The sequence below is a fragment of the Pyxicephalus adspersus genome, chromosome 10 (genome assembly GCF_032062135.1).
Source record: "Pyxicephalus adspersus chromosome 10, UCB_Pads_2.0, whole genome shotgun sequence".
Lineage (NCBI taxonomy): Eukaryota > Metazoa > Chordata > Amphibia > Anura > Pyxicephalidae > Pyxicephalus > Pyxicephalus adspersus.
This window is the reverse complement of record NC_092867.1, coordinates 34,141,719-34,155,483: the sequence shown is the minus strand read 5'-3', so window position 1 is coordinate 34,155,483 and position 13,765 is coordinate 34,141,719. Positions and strand designations below refer to the sequence as shown.

The following is a 13,765-nucleotide window of genomic DNA, read 5'->3' as shown; positions in this document are numbered from 1 at the left end:
TAATGTAATTGTATAGCCACAAATACCACTAAGTGCTCAGATGTTTCTTGCTCTTGACATACAATTGATGTATCAAACTTTATGAACTCGAGATCAAATTGTCTCAGCTAAAATGTCAGAGCTCTTGAATAGTTTCTTTGTGCTCAGATTTTTAATGTATTCAGGTAAGTCTAGTTTTTTTCTGTTAAGAAAATACAGAACACTATGTTTCAAGTATTGAATCATGTTGGCATTCATTAGCCTTATTTTTTCAAGGTCCACCTTAGTACTTGTTTTTTACGTTTTTGCGGCAAGTGTCAGCAAGCTAGTAACTGAATGAAGGAGGTAGGTGGCATCCTATCAATAACCACAAATCTTGTGGCTTCCACATATGCAACTTTTCTTTTGCTGCTGTTTGCTGCTTCCTGAAAATAAAATATTGAAGTGTTTTGTTTAGTCTGGGTGAGACTAAGACTAAGACTGACTTGGTGATCAGTGACCTTGTAAATACACAAACTGGTGCTATCATTTACGCCAAAATGCTTTAGTTTTGTAATTCGATTTTAACATAGGAAGATTCTTCCCTTATTGTCAATAAAAATCATTCTTCCTGCAGATTTTGCCTATATGTGGGAAAGATACAATGTTTTCATGTTTGTAGAAAATAAAAATATTTCTTCATTACATGAATAGTGCTGTTTATTGGGTACTTTAATAGTCCCTTATTTTTCTGTATTGTGATACAAAAATAATGTTTTAAATATACAGTTCTTTTGTAAAATTACAAACATAAATAAACTGATTTGGTCATCTAATGAATTAATGTGTTAATCTCAATCCAAAGATATTCTTATATTGCAGTGCACTGCTTTTTTCGATGCCATTCAGCATTTTCCAGTACAGTCTCCTGGCATGGTTTGTGAGCAAGAATTGTGGGGTTTACTTAACCATTTGTGTATGACTTTGTTTTTAATACAAGAATATAGAGCATTATATATGGCTTGTCTTACATTTTCTTACGATTTGTTATTTAGAATATGTGTACTGTGGAATGCAAATATAAGGAAAAAATTACTTTTCAATTTGAGACACAAAACAGTGTCTCAAACGGGGGCCTACAGCTTGCACGTGTCTATAAAGGTTGGATAACCCACTGGGAATATAATTATATTTCCTTGGAAATGGCAGATCTGAAAAGATGTTTATTTGAAGCTTTGATAAAGTCACATATACATAACCAAATAGTCACTACTGCTCAGTATTTTGAGAAAACATCTTTCTAGTTTTTTTGCTTCATTTTGTGCAGAAAAAGACATAATTATTGTAGACAAGTAAAATTAGTGGTATTTCTCATTGTGGTGGCATTGTCTGATTGTGCTGTGAAAAAAAAAAATCAATGGCGAGCTTCCTCCAAGAGCCTTACAATCAATAGATCGTGTGTCTGAATATTATGGGTATCTATTCACATTCAATGCACCATAAGAAATGTCACTTCTCTTTATAAGAGTGCTTGTTTGGTTGTGTGTGAATGTGTAAATCCATGTTGCGTTCTTGATTTGATACAGGTAATGGAGTTGATGTTGTCTTTGTATTTTACAACTTTGTATGCGACAGTCATCTTAGAATCATTTGTTTTGCTGATGGAAAACCAATAATTTACAGGGTTGAGATAAATCATTGTTGCCTTTTGTAGTAAAAAAGTCTTTGTTAGAAGTGCCAATGTACAGTAGTGTATCTGTCACCTAATGCAGTTGCTGTGTGGCCAAATGAATTGTCCTATGCAGTGACACATGAAAAAAGTTCCCTCTTTCTGCTGTGCTCAGAAGTTGAGCCCAACAATGACAGTGTTCCAGATGCTGCTAATAGGAAAAAGAATGACAGACTCCTAATCTTTGCATTAATCCACCTGTCTGAGCTAAATTAGGTCTGATCAATGACCAGAAAGGACTCTATCTATCTCTTTTTACTTGCCTCTGTACTCTGTACAACAGTTCGAGTATTTTGAGAACTCTGAGCTACTCTGCTAACTAAGTCTGACACTGAATAAAACCATGCAGACAGATGACGACGACAGCACAACAGGGCTTTTATGCTTTCTGGCTACTAATTTAAAAAGGGGGTTTCTACTGCTCTCCCACTTTTGCAAGAAGGAGCTTTTCCACAAAATTATTTTTCAAAAAAAATAAAAGGAAGCCTTTCCAAGACCAAAATGTATAATAAATGAAATGTAAGGAATGTCTCAGCTGCAAGACAGTTCATTGGAATGAAATGGTGAATAGGGGGGTCCCTATTAAAAATAATGTAGTTTCTTTTTCAGGTAGGAAAGATTCAATCTCAAGACAAAGAGACAACAAAACCATTTTTATCTAACATAATTGAGGACATTCAGTGTTTATTTTTGTCAGTAAGCAAAATGGACCTAATGTAAAAACCTCAATGTGTATTTAAAAAAGTACATGATGAAGTTGTTTTCATGAATAATATTATTAGTATGCTAAACTGCCTCTGGTACTTTGAGGCACTTAAATGTAACCGGTGCTTATAAATAAGCATTTTAAAAAATGTTATCATATCCCAGTTTGTTGTATATGTATGCGGTAAAAAAATATGTGCAATCTAGTGATGTAGCTAATGGTTTAGTTTTACTGTACTGTAAAGTGCTTTAAGGATGAGAATACAGTAAATCCCTTGGATATAAAAGTTTATCTTTTAAAAATTAATTCTCACCTGCAAAACTTTTTTGTTTCTTATTAAGGTGTGAGCCTTTGGCGTTTACCTGTGCTAATATTATTGAGTAAGTGCAGTGTCCAAACCTACTATGCTTGTAGTGAGGACATTGGGAAAAAACAATATTAATGTCAAACATTACATATTTTAGCAACATAACCAAGTGTTGTCAATGCTAATCTTTTCCTAATGTGCAGCCATCAAATATACCTATCAAGCTTACAACTTGAGTTATATTGATCTGCGTCCTAATCTACAGCACCTCTGTATTTAGACTTGAAGCAATCCTTAAGTTTTACATTGTAGACTTAGCTGAACCTCTGCTCATAAAAATATAGAAATATAATGTGCAAATTGACATTATAAGGATTAGAATTAATTTCATTGTTAATTTAATTGTTCATTACTCTGCAGGGGGTAAATAAGGTGAAGCCTTATCATGAGCAAGCCAAAATCATGTTTATTCTAAAGTGAATTTGCACTGCATTCACTAAGCTATCTGAACTATGCATTTTAAGAACATTGGGCATGATTTATTAAAGCTGTCCAAAGCTGGAGAAGATATACTTTCATCAGTGAACCTGGGAGATCTAGCAAACCTGGAATGTATCTGGTCCAGGATTGGAAAAATTTGCCAACAAACAGAAAATGATTTTGAAGAAATTCATTCTAGGTTTGTTCAATCACCCAGATTCACTAATAAAAGCGTATCCTCTCCAGCCTTGCAGCTTTAATAAATCAAGCCCCGTTGCCTCTGCTCTACCCATACTAAGTGTCTGTTCTAAGCACTTGAATTTCCTCTAAATAATTTTATCACTACAGAGCTCTACAGTAGCTCATTATTAAGCTAATATTCTGCATGTCATAATATTAAAGGTCACGTAACCAAACACCAGAAGATTGGTAACCACTGTTCATGAGTCTGTACAGGTGCCAGATCTCTGAGACAGGACATAAACACTTTCTTGTGTTACATTTACCCTTAACATGAAAAATTATATCTGATGCTAGGTCCAATATAAATGTGTAAATTTATGTTTTTTTTTAATATTCTCCTTTTAATTTTTATTTTGTAAGTGTTCTTTAAAAAATGGAAAATAAAGTATTATATCTTACACTTCCTGTTACATTTTAGGCACTTGAGAGAACAAAGTGTAGGCTTAGAGCAACTCATTCAGTTGATACAAGATAGGGTGGATCTGTACTTTTTTCATGTTGTTGGCACAAAATCTGGACCCTACTTTCTAGCAGAAATTGAGAGCCATTAGACTGAGCAACATTTTTTAGTCTTCCCTTGTCCAATTTTAGTGAGCCTGTGTAAACTGTAGTCTCAGGTGGCAGCACCAGTTTTGTCCCATGCTGCTGTAGCTCTTCTGAAATAAAATTTTACTATTTAGAATGGTTAACCCTCTAGGGAAAATATAGTTAATATAACAGGTGCACATAGCACAATAGCATAATCAACTTGACAAATTATTCCAATCATAAAAAGGATGACAAAAAAAAGGCCTAGGCACCACGAAAAATATGGAGCTTTGGTTTTCAGTTGTAGAATACCATTTTTGCTTGCGTGGAAAAGAACCAAATCCAATGGCTAAAATAGGACAGGGCCTTTAATAGGTATCACAAATTTTGTTGCTCTTGTTAATTTGTATTTGATAAGCACCTTGGAATTTAATTGAGGAAAATATCAAGGCCAGTACGTTAGTGTCAAAGACTGTACAGTGAGGATTAATTTACTAAGTAAAGGAAAAAAAAGAGAGAACATAGTACCTTGAGCAAGAAAACAAAGAAGGTTAATTGGAAAAAAATCTGTCCTTGCAATAAAATTTTAATTAGTATGTGTTTCCCAATTTTAAGGATGAACAAAAAGTAAATCATTATCATGACAGAAGCTGTTAGCACAGTGCATTGGCGCCAATAAATAACAGATCCAATCTTCTATTAGAAAAATCCCAAAACATCAGAGTAATAATCAGTTCCAGCACTCCACCTCAGCTTGGAATCGTGTTCATTCATTAATATATTGACTTTGGTCATGCATGCTTTTTCAGTATACTTTAATTATCAGTAGTGTGTAATTCATTTACAAAAAGCATATATTGTGTATTTTTTTCATAAAGAATGAAAAAATGCAAAGGTTTTTCTAATATACAGAGGTGTATATATTTACAATATGCATAAACCTAGTCACTAACATTTCTGTGGTAATATAAATAAAATTTCAAAAGGAATCTTCAGTCTTTTCCTTTGAAATCTGCAAAACATTTATTGGAAGTATCCATTTTCAGTTGTGTCAAAATTAATTTGTGGTTATGCTTCACTGCTGTCACCATCAGGAAGCCAATGCATCTGAGTGATGTGCTGCTGACACTGGAGCAAGTACGTGTAGACAAGACGGGACAATGGAACAGATCAGGAGCACGGAGATGCAAAAAAAATTAAAATAAAATAAAGGTCATCAAGTTAGGATGTATTTTCAAATTGAACTAAAGTCCCAATTTAAAGGAAAATGGGGGAACAGGCCAGTGGTTATTGCAGAAAGGGACATGTTGCCTGACCGTGCCGGTGAAATATAAAAAAGCATGCCCAGCATCAGCTTTGGTTGCTAGGTAAACCTGGCAATCCCGTGTTTTTTTGCTATTGCCGGGGGATTACGTTATCCTGGCACGGCCAGTCAAGATGGCCAAAGATCATCCCTAGAAAGAAGAAAGGAAGATGGTGGCATCCTAGGATGGATTGGGGATAGGTGGGTCACATGGGTTTAGTTCTGTTTTAATAATTACCTATTTGTTTTTTTTAACAAATCTGTGAATCTCAGCAGATCTGTAAATGTATTGTAAAGGTCCAAGGGATTAAGGGCCTGTTTATACCATTGCATTTTAATTCCTGATGGGTTTTCCATTGAAGTCATTAGAGAAATTAAAAATGCAACACATGTTGCCATATGTTTTAATGTGAATTCCAGTGCATTTTGTATTCCACATCAGTGCTGATCATTGATTTAAGTATAAAACAAGAAAAAATGGGCCATAAACATCTGCAGACTGCCAATTAAGGTTTCACACAATTCAATTGTCTTGATTCAATTGTCATTACACTCTTAGAGGTGCAAGCATAAATGTTTTCACATGTTCCAGCTGGATCCAATTGGATGTATACATTTTAGGTGAATATTGTGTGAAACCTTAATTTCACATTTGGGGGGGAGGGCTAATTTTTGGAGGGCTGGAATCTTCTTTAGCTGGCTGTTTATTTCAGTGAATATTATTTACGTATGTGTTTACTGTTTATGCGCTGTTTTTTTTACATATGTGTACATATGTTTTACACCTATGTGTAACATATGTAAAAAACATATGTTGTACATATGTTTTTTTACCAAGATTTCTGTGTCCTAGCAAGGAGATTTCCATTTTACTTTCTAATGCACAGACACAACCGTAAATTTTCCACAGTTATCATTGTAAAATTTCACCTCACCACTTATTCCTGGCATTCTGATTACCTTCTCTATCAGAGACGGTTGTCGCTACGATAATTGTACAAAGTAAATCTACCCCTGAGGGAAGATATGGATAGCTATAAAATGTGACAAAAATTGTTTTTTTACATTTCCTCACTCACAGAGAAAAAAAAAGTTTATATATATATACTTTAAGTACATAAAATAATGGTAAACCTAGCAACCTTACAAAACAATTGTACATTCAAAGTACAGTGAAGGATAAACTTAAATACTAAGCTTTAATACCATCCTACGCAACTTTGCTGATACTGTATTTTATTCATATTGAATTTTGTTGATTTCAGCAAGTTGGTTCAAGTTTATGTGTGGGAAGCAACATTGTAACAGTCTTTGAACACAACCTAGGCTATTGTGTAGACAAGGCTGCGTGAGTTGCATATTGTTTGTAACCTAATATACAATCAAATATTAGGTAAAAGTTTTACATGTTCAATTGAAAGAAAACATTCTGATGTTATTCTTTATTGGGACACCTGATCAATTTGGGAGGGAAGAAGATTAGATTTATGTGTGAACCCGCCACAAGAAGCAAGGAAGCTTTAGTCTGGTTCCTGGGTAACTGGTGTAGCATTTACTTTTTCTTGTAGACATATACACAGCATTGTTGTCAAGCAATTTATTGGACCAAAAGTAAATAAAAATCAAATTTAAGGATTTTTTTCATCTGTCCTGGATTCAGAATACACAAACTAAAAGCTAATTTTGTCTCGGCACCATGGACAGCACATACTGCATCATGCCTAGCAATGACTTTTAAGCTGGTATTCTTTCTCTAAAAATATACATAACTAAGAAAAATATACATATTGACCTAACATGGTATTAAATCCATATACATCACATACATATAATAAAATAGTACCCTCACATGCTCTAATATATGTCCCAGTGTATCCACCTAAATGTGTGTACTTCTGGACTAGGACTCCAGCCACACGAGAAGCCAGGCTGTTCACTAACAACATAGCTGCTCCATTCACTAGATTTGCATTTGCAACATATAAAAAGGCATTGTGGTGCATTAAAGTTGATACAGAGGGAATTTTGAATTTACTGATAAGGTTTTTTTTTTTACTACTTTCAGCATTAAATCATGTTTCCATTTCACAAATCTTCATATGCAATTTAAATATTCATAGTATAGGTTATACAAAGTACTTGACTGTATATAGTGTGCAGTAACACAAATAATACAGAAAAAGGACTGATATTTATGTAAAGCTATATTGAATTATATTTACAGCACAAGATCTTGTTGAATCTGTAAATATTTATTTTATTTATCATATATGGTACTATGTGAATAGATGAAGGGTTGCAAGACACTGAATTGCAATTAATTTATAAGCAGCTCATGTTGGTTTGGCTAAAGGGTCAGATAATTCGTACCTTTTTCCTACGTTTCTTCATACTTCAAGCATTCACCATTTGTTTTAAAATCCCCGCTGCTTGTCCTTGTAGAATACACAGTATTTTCATGTTGATTCTTTCATTATCCAGAAGAATTATTCAATATTTTATCACCAAGATAGTTTAATTCAAAGAATATGCAAATATACATAGAACATTATACATTATAACAAAGCTGTAAGCCTCTTCTATTCAAGTAGCACTAAACCATACAATGTCACTCTTCTTGTTTACTCGTGAAAATGTGTGCCAGCTAATGATTGCAATTCTAAATTTTTTATTACAGGTTTAGAAGATGCCTAACAAGTGGTAATGATGACATGATTGATACGGTGGTGCTTCATTGAGTATGTCCAATTTGCCTCCTAGGGCCTATGTCAATGGCCCCAGTGTGAAAGGCTTCTGATATCTCACTATTCGATTCAACAGCTATTCGATCGAATAGGGGGATATTGTTCCGGTGGTTGAATCTTTAATTCGAACACCATTAAAGTCAATGGTGGGAAATTCGGGTTATTTTTCGGGACAATAAAGAACTACAAGAGCAATCAGGGGAGCGGAGCTGACATCTCCCCTGATTGCTCTTGCAGCCCTTTACTAGTTGTATGTGCAGAAACTCTATCCAGGAAGAAAGTTTTCCTCAGCCAATCAGAGAGCACTAGAGGTTTTGAATGGGGAGATTTGTCTGTTTGTCGCATTTATTAAGAAGCACACTGTTCTCAATGAATGCGATCGCATTCATTGAGAAGATCCCCGGGGCACTAGAGGCTAAATGGGGACAAGTCTCCCCATTCAAAACTTCTAGTGCTCTGTGATTGGCTGGAGGAAGGAAAATCCTGATGACGTTTGAGCTGTCATCAGGGTTTACCTTTCCTCAGCCAATCACAGAGCACTAGAGGTGATGAATGGGGAAACTTGTCCCCATATAACCTCTAGTGCCCGTGGATCCCACACTGACAGGAGGATTACCACGGCTGTGCAGCCGTGGGAATCATCCTATCATTGTGGTGATAGCCTGTAAAAAAAATAAAAGTTAGTTACACAAATCACACACATTCAATAAATTACTTTAACAGTAATATTTTTTTTCACACGTTTTTTACAAACGAAATTTGCGCCGTTGAATCCCGCGATTTTCTCGTCTATCCCAATTCGAACAACCATATTCAGGTCAAATATAAGGACAACCCGAATTCAAACACTAACACTATTTCTGAGGTCACTTGAAATTAATGGATGGGTGCATTTGACCTACAGGTAATCTCCTGCTGACTTGCATTGCACCTACTTCAAGCTGGTTTTGCTTTCTCATAGATTTTTATGAAACTGTAATATCCATTTAAAGTGAACAAAAAGCCCATTAACTATTATAGTTTCCAACTAAATTATGTCTCACAATTCAACTGGTAAATTATTGCATTATTATTCACAAACTTTAAAGTGACAATAATAATCGGAAATAATTATATCTACTATCCCTAGTAACACTTCCAACCTATTTAGGATATGTACACATTTACAACATATGTAGTGGATACCGTGGTGAAGTACATACACAGGATAGGCAGGTTTAACTTACTATGATTACTTTAGATTACATACATTACTATTAAGTTCTGATAAAAGGTGAATAATTTTGGCCCCCAAAATACTTGAGTATATTTGTTGTTGCTGGACAATAATTTATGGATTCTTTCGGGAAGAGGTTTAGCACTCTTTTCCATCATTAGAGATTATTATTTAGTGACCATGCATATAGAGTAAATGCATCCAGTTAGTCTTGTGTCTCCTTTGGTATCCCACCTATAATGGTAATGTTCACCTTTCTGAACACGTATAGTAACCCAAAGTCATTTAAACAAACACTAAATTGAATGCAAAGGCAAACCAACTGCTAGAGCAGTACCGCCATCTTAGCTCAGCCATGTGTAGCTCATGTCAGCATGATGTGCAGGCTGCAGATTTAGAAATAGAATTCTAGCTGTTTAATTGAAAAAAGCATAGGTGTCAGTGTACACAGATATTTGTTTTTTACACAATACGTTTTTATTATAGAGAAAGTAAGAAATATACACATCAAGTTACATAGCATGCCAATACAAGACAACAGTATAATTGGTTACACATAAAATATATTTTTTTCTATACGACATAATTATAGACCATAAATCAGGTTGTCCTAATAAATTGAGAGGAATAACATAGCACATAGCACAAAACAATTCCAAAATAACCTGTAACAGGCAAGTGGAGAGAAGAGAAAGGAGGGGGTGTAGAGATGGAGGGGAAGAGACAAAAGGTCCCCAAAGGGGGAAGGAAGATAGGAGAAAAAAAGTCTCAATCTCAACAAGTTATTCAAGTACTTCAGATTGAACGGTTTCTGTTTTGACATGGATCTTTGAAACATTTCTGAAGGCTTTAGTCAGTTGGGAAAAAGATGTATGCAAGCTGTATCTACAGAACCCCACACCCTACAGATGATGCCAGAGGATGATAATATAAAACACTTTTAGGAAAAAACAAAGGCACATAAATGATTGTTTGATAAGCTCAAAACAAACCTTTATTGGGAGCAATACAAAGGCTGCATTGATGGCCATCTTCTAAAAACGTGTAAAGAAAACTTGCAATACTAAAACATAGATATTCAACAAGGAAACTGACATACAATAAAAAACCACTGGAGTGTCAAACTTTTACATCACTGGGGCCCTCTTATAGCACCAGGCAGCCAAATGTTTATTTCTTAATATAATCTTGAACTGACAGAGATTGTCAGATCCAAACAAATACTGGCATTTAGCTTTTTATTTGTCTGCTTAATCTGTGCAGTTATTATGTTTTGTCAGTTTTCTGAGAGGTTCTGCTGCCTGTCTGCTGGTGTCTTCTGGTAGAACGGGATATTTAGACACTCCAGGAGAATCTGCATAGTCTAAGTCAAACCTGTATTTAGTGTACTTGATTGATAGGTTTTATCTTTATCCGAACAGTAGCCATAATTGCATGCTAAGTAATATTAAAGGAGATTAAATAGAATTGTAAAACCTAAGAAAAATTCACATATTTGTTTTCGTTTTGCCTGTAAAATATGCACTGAAAAGTTTTTTGTTCTGATTAGAAAAAAAAAAATACCTCCAGTAATCCTGTGTCCTTTGCCACACCTAAACAGTGTTATCAGCCATGTTTAGTTTGTAAATTACAGAACACCCACCTATGTAATAGGGAAAGGGGGTGTCCTGTAGTCATAACACCCATTATTTCTTAGGTCACAGTATCTTTATCTACTGTTACCCTGTATTTGTATAGTGACGACATATTACACAGTGCCTTACAAAGTCCATTGTCATATCACTAATAAATAGACTCACAATCTAATGTTCCTACCGTAGTCTTATGTCAATAAGACAGTCTAAGAGAAAGCCGATTAACCCAACTGCATGAGAAAACCGGAGTACCCGGGGGAAACCCAGCAGACACAGGAAGAACATACATACTCCTTGCAGATAGTGTCCTAGTCGAGATGGGAACCTGTGACCTAGCGCTGCAAAGGCCAGGGTGCTAACCTCTGAGCCAACCATGCTTCCCAAATTGTAACAGTAAGTTACTTTATCTCAACTTAGTACTTCGTTTCCATGAGATTCGGTAAAAATTTTCTCTACTGGGTCACGATTCCACCAATTTCTCCTCAGGATCCCATGGAAACAAAGTGCTAAGTTTGCATAAAGTTTTTCTTTTCTCTTTTATTCACGGAGCTGCTAACCCCCTAATGCTGGGGAACTGAAATTGATCGTAATAATTCATCAAAATTGGGTCACTGGATTCACACCTTATTCATATGGGAATTCCACTATAAGTGAAGTCTAATTGGCTATTGGATATAGAATATAAAGAAGGTAAGGAATTAAAAATAGATGGTACATCATGCACTTCTGAAGAAGCCTTTGGCTGAAACCCCTAAAATCCTAATATGTATGACAAAATAACATTATCTGGTATAGAAAATCATGGTAGTATTGTAACACGTTTAGAAGCTATATGTTTTATAAAGATTGATTTTAAGATTTTGTAAATTAATACATTTTGCCAATTATTTTAATACTGCATGTTTTATTGGAAAGGCACCTAAAAAATCCCAAGATATAAGTGTTTGGAATTGTGAATAGTGGGATGTGGTGCCAATAAATAACTTCAATTGTTTCTAATATATTAAATCTTTCAAATTAGATCAGCTTGGTCATTAACTGCAGATTGTTAATAATGCATCTATAATGGTTTACTGTTATTGTACTGTACAACATAAATTGTATTTAAAGGGTTAAATGTGTGCTGTTTTTTAAACCTTGTGTTTATGTAAAACTTGTAAACTGTATGTATTTATAGGGTGGACGTATGTACCACATAGGAGTTGTTTCCCCATTTTGCAGTGGAAAAGAGCAAAAACAGCGATAACCAGAAAAATGTTGACATCATACATTACCACATTTAATACATTGAATAGACATTTCCAGACTGACACAAATAATTGTGTACCTACACAATAAATCAAACATGCTACTGTATTATACCCTATGCTAGTGGCATTTAGTGCTGGGGTGAAACTAAGATTGTGGAGGAGACAATGACATATGGGTACCACACTTGACCTTAAAAATTAGATTGAATTACTACACCGCACGTTATGTGAACAATCAGAGCTTAAAACACATGAGCTTGATACATGAACTTTAATGAATGTAGTCCTAGCACTGAGGTAAATGTACCGTTGACACATTTGTCTATGTATTCTGCATGGCTGGAATTCAGATCATTGCTCCTAATTTGCACTATAGGCTTTAAAACCACATATAGCGATTACTCTAAGTTGACATGACCTGCAATACATTGTTTCAACATTTAGTCTGCACCTAATGCCAGGCCAGATATAACATGCTGCTTTTCAAGAACATTTTACTGAACTAGTTTCTTAATTATTAAAGTTCTGTAGTGAAATAAAAAAGGAATAGAACAAATATTATTACTTTACTGCCAAATAACATTATATTGTGTATGCCAAAGTAAGTAAGCCAAATGCAGGATTGAAAAGCTGGGGTGAAAAGTGTCCTGTTAACCGTTCCACACTAAAGTCTCTTCCACACTAAAATGTCTAACCAATCTCACTAACTGTAAGCAGTGTGCTCAGATTTGAGCCCAAGTAGGGGTTGAGTACTGACGGATTTTACTGTCAGTGCTGACATAGTGGGAAAGGGTGGGGGGAGCTAGAAGTCTATACATAACTGACTGAAAAAGGCAAACCAAAAAATATTTTTTTGTTTTGTTAAAAAGGAATTATTCTTTCTATCAATCAACTTAAAGCCTACTGCCAAAGGAAACAAGGTACATCTTTAGGCAGCCATGGTCATTGACAACCATCTGCACATACAAGCTTTTCAATGATCTGACACACCAAGTACAAATTGACTGCACCTCATGGGCTCAAGCATACAATTCAGACAAAAATTATCATACTTTTTGAAAATCAACCTAAAAAAAAACATCCCTTCATTTGGACTCAGATCTGGCTATAAGCCTTATGTCCTTTTTATTTCCAGTTATATTTAGGGGTTTGTTGTTGTATAACTGTATTTCCTGTTTATATCCAGTGTACAAGTGTGGCAAACAGTAAAACATTTATACACAGAACCCTTCTTGACACCATAATTATATGTATATGGCATGCAACTGTATGATTTTGTGACATAAATTACTGGCAGGTTTCTGTGGACATAAAATACCTAAAAGAAAGTTATTGCTCAGCAAAATACAGCAATGTGTAAAGATCAGAATTTGTCAGGGTTAACACAACCCATCACTGATCCCTGGGGAACTGAAAAAAAAGTTCAGCTTTAGGGTACAGTTTATCCCAAGCACATCACTTTCTTGATTTATTTTTGTATCTATGGCAGTTATCACAGCAGCCTTACTAAAGTTTATACATTTTGATTAGTGTTGTTGCTGCAGTGCTAATGCCTCTTGCCAACCACGTAAGTATTTACCGTATTTTTCGGACTATAAGACGCACCCAATTTTAAAGGAGAAAAACCTAGAAAAAAAAGATTCTGAACAAAATACTAAAAAATCACT

At 34.9% G+C, this 13,765-nt stretch overlaps 1 protein-coding gene across 1 annotated transcript in view; it reads left to right on the top strand.

Annotated features, from left to right (window-relative positions):
• Positions 1 to 13,765, top strand: part of LRRC20 (leucine rich repeat containing 20) — a 98,736-nt gene that overhangs the window by 48,159 nt on the left and 36,812 nt on the right. The window lies entirely within an intron of this gene.